Source organism: Quercus robur, chromosome 9 (assembly GCF_932294415.1).
Source record: "Quercus robur chromosome 9, dhQueRobu3.1, whole genome shotgun sequence".
Lineage (NCBI taxonomy): Eukaryota > Viridiplantae > Streptophyta > Magnoliopsida > Fagales > Fagaceae > Quercus > Quercus robur.
This window is the reverse complement of record NC_065542.1, coordinates 35,764,849-35,768,780: the sequence shown is the minus strand read 5'-3', so window position 1 is coordinate 35,768,780 and position 3,932 is coordinate 35,764,849.

The following is a 3,932-nucleotide window of genomic DNA, read 5'->3' as shown; positions in this document are numbered from 1 at the left end:
TAATTTGGGGGTCTAAACAGCTCTTGTGTTTTCACACAAATTCGAGCTTTCAAAACCAAATATAAACCAAATACAAGAAAGCAACTGAATGGCAACTTATAAAAGCAAATGTAATTTGCTATAATACAGAGAACCCAACATGTATGAGGCATCTAAATAGAGGTTAACAAAGATATTTACATTTTTGCCGTTGACTACACTTCAAGTCCCAAAGTCCAAAAAACCTGTTGGAGTTGGAGGAAAGAGCACATGAAAATCTTGAAGATCCACACCCCAGTACACATTCCTTGAAGTTAATGTTAGGACATATGTGTTTCACATGTTAGGAACATATGTCACTATTTTATGTAATTGGCTAATCTTTTGACAAAACGCACTTTACTTGTAATTGGGTAGATTTAGGATGTATTTAATACTTTAAGGAACAAGAATCCAAGTCTAGTATTGAAGCCATGCAAATCTATCCAAGAAACAAGGGAAGAAGTGCTGATTTTTTAAAACTCGATAACTGCTCGACACCTCTCGACAACTAGGCTATCTATCAAGCTCTTTAGCTTCTTTTTATCGCAATCTCGATACCTCTCGTTAGCTGGTCGATCGATCGAGCAACTTTCTGTCTCTCCTCAATAGCTCTCGATAGCTCACAACAGATAGGCTCGATAGCTTCTCGACACCTCTTGATCGATCGAGCTATACAAAATTCAGATTTCCAAATCTGATTTTTGGCCCATGCTTATGTATTTGTGTAAGGTTTCTTTTTTCGCAACCCTAGACATATAGAAGGCTTATTTTAGAGGCTGTCACATAAGAGAATACAAGGAGTACACATGCAAAAGGTGATTGAGACCTTATTCTCTCTGAAATAAGCTACTGTATCTTTGCGCCTTTGGGTTTTGTAACCAAGTGCTTCTTGATCTTCATTGTTGATGAAGTGAAGAACTTTGTAGCCAAAAATTTTCTTCAAGTTGGTGTGTTAGTCACGTACTGGGAGCCGTGCATCATTGGTTAGTCACATATTGGGATCCGTGCAAAAAATGTGGCGTTCATATATTGAAGAGTTCAGAGGTTCTGAAGCGGTAGAAGGTTTCTACTGTGAGTTCATCTACGGGGATTGTAGAGTCTAGGGACAAAGGTTTTGTACTAGATCTGAAACTTCTCTTTACTATAGTGGATTGCTTTTCGGGAAGGTTTCGCCCCAGGTTTTTTTTCTGTGAAACTAGTTTGTTTCATTGGTTTTCTTGGGTCATCATATCTTGTCTTATTTACTTTTCCGCTGTGCATTATATTGACATGATTTGATGCTTGTTTTTTTTAATAAGGTTTATTCATAATAAATCTAATTAACCACTTGTATTTAAAACTTGTTAATTATATCAACCGGGGTCTAAATTTCCCAACAAGTGATATCAGAGCGGGTACACTCTGATTGGATTAATTTCCTGAGTATGATCCTTGACTCCCGTTGTCATGGATCGTGGACAATCTCTTTTGATTCCTCCTTTATTTGATGGCACTAATTATGCATACTGGAAAGTTCGTATGAAAGTTTTTTTGCAGGCTCTAGGTGAACAAGTATGGCAAGCTGTTGAAGTTGGTTGGATTAAGCCAAAGGAAGCGCTGGTGGATTGGGATAATGCAATAATCATAGCAGCAAATTTCAACAATAAGGCCTTGAATGCTCTATTTTGTGGGATGACCAATGAGGAATTCAAGAAAATATCATCCACAGAAGTTGCCAGGGAAGCATGGACCATTCTTAAGACCACCTATGAAGGTACCAATGCAGTACAAACTGTGAAGCTTCAAAGACTCACTAGTAGTTTTGAAGAAATAAGGATGGAGGAGGATGAGACCTTTGATGAATTCTATGCTAAACTCAAGAATATTGTGAATTCTGCCTTCAATCTTGGAGAATCTATTACGGAATCCAAAATTGTTAGGAAAATCCTTAGGTCCTTACCTAAAAGATTCCATGCCAAGATCACTGTCATTGAAGAAGTAAAGGATATTGATCAACTTCCTTTGATTAAGCTTGTAGGGAACCTTCAAACCTATGAGATAAGATTAGGCTATGAGATAAGATTAGGTTTAATGGGAAAAGGTGGAAAGAGTAGAAACTTGTCTCTTAAGGGTATAGAGGAAGAGATTGAGGACTCTGAAGATGAAGATGATGATGAGGATGAGGATCTAACCTTTATAACTGATGAGATTATCAAGCTTCTTCAATTTAGGAAAAAGGATAAAGGCAAACCTCCTAGGAAATCTAAATCCTTAAGGAAGGGCAAGAATGAGAAACCCCTTATCCAATGCCATAAGTGCAAAGGTTTTGGTCACATGAGGATAGAGTGCCCAAACTACCTTATGAAGGAAAAGCCCAAGGAGTCAAAAGATAAAGGGTTGGTTGCTACTTGGAGTGATACTGAGAAAGACTCTTCTGATGAGTATGTGGATGAATGTAGTCACGTTATGGCCTTTGCTGCCACAACTGATAAGGTGATTGTGGAGAGTGCTAGTGACAGTGAGGATTCTTCTAATGATGAAGTACCCCCAGAAGTTGACCCTTCAAGAAGCCTATGATAAGCTATGCATTGAATTTATAAAATCTTAAAAGACTTCTCATCTTTGTAGAAAAGAGCTTAATGAGGTAAAAACTGAAAAAGCTGATCTGTTAGTTAAACTAGATGAGACTACAAGGTTAGTTGAGACTCTTGTTGTGGAGAACACCTCATTAGAAGAGAAGGTCAAGAATCTTGAAATTGAGCTTAGTCAAGGTAGAACTCAAATAGAGAGGATGTCTAGTGTAAAGCTTAATGATGTCTTGAGTGCTCAAAAGCCTAATTCTGATAAGACTAGCTTAGGATATGTTGTTTCCTCCAGCCCTCTCTTCCATGGCTTCTGGATCAAGGACTGTCTTTGTTAAGACTGTCCACCCAACCCATATACCCAACCAACCTGAGCAACCTTCCTAAGCCCGAACCAAAAACTACTTGAACCGACACTCTGACGGTCGGTGGTGGGTCACCGCCCACAGAACCCAATGCCTTCGAGTTGGTAGGCGAGTTTCCTCTCCCAAAAACCGAGCAACCCTACTCGATCTTAAACCCAGAAACTTTTGATGATATTCGAAGGTTCTTCAATGAAAACATACAAAATCCGGTGATATTTGAAGTTATCTGGCGAAAATTTACTTGAAACCCATCAAATCGAATGAGATTCGGCGAGATCTCGTCGAGATCTACTCTAAATCCGACGAGATCCGGTGAGATCTCGATGAGATCTAACGAAATCTTGTCGTGATCTATCCAGATCTCAATGAATTCGGCCAAATATCGGCTAGATCTTGACGGATCCGGCCAAAATAACAGCACCAGAGATAAAAACCGAAACGGACTAATTAACTCAAAAACCCGACGCGACCCAAACTGGTTGATTCGACTAGCATTCCGGGTCGGTTTCGGGTTCTGTTTTCACCCACTCGAAAGTTTCGGGTTGGGTCCGAGTTGGGCATAAACCCGACCCGGCTCGACTAGTGGACACCCCTAGTCTTTGTGCCCTAATATGAGAAAAGAAATAAAGGTATGAAATCCAAAATTGATCTGGCTATTTCTAAATCCTTTGTTAGACCTTATGTTTGTTACCATTGTGGTGTTTCTGGACATATTCGTCCTAATTGCTTTAAGTTGTATCCTTAAAAGCAAGTGTCCAAACGGTCACAGATTTCCTCTCAAGGACCTATACCTTTGTTTGGAGAGTTATTAAAAGCTTTGAGCTTTTTAATTCAATTTCAGGAGAATTCTAATTCTTTTATGTCCTTTAGTAGACATACTAGGACACGTGCCTTTTCATCTTCACGGCCAAAAACTCATGTTGTGTGGGTGAGAAAGGAGCCTAAGACTTAATTGTCTCTTTGTCTGTCCTATGCTTTAATTCTC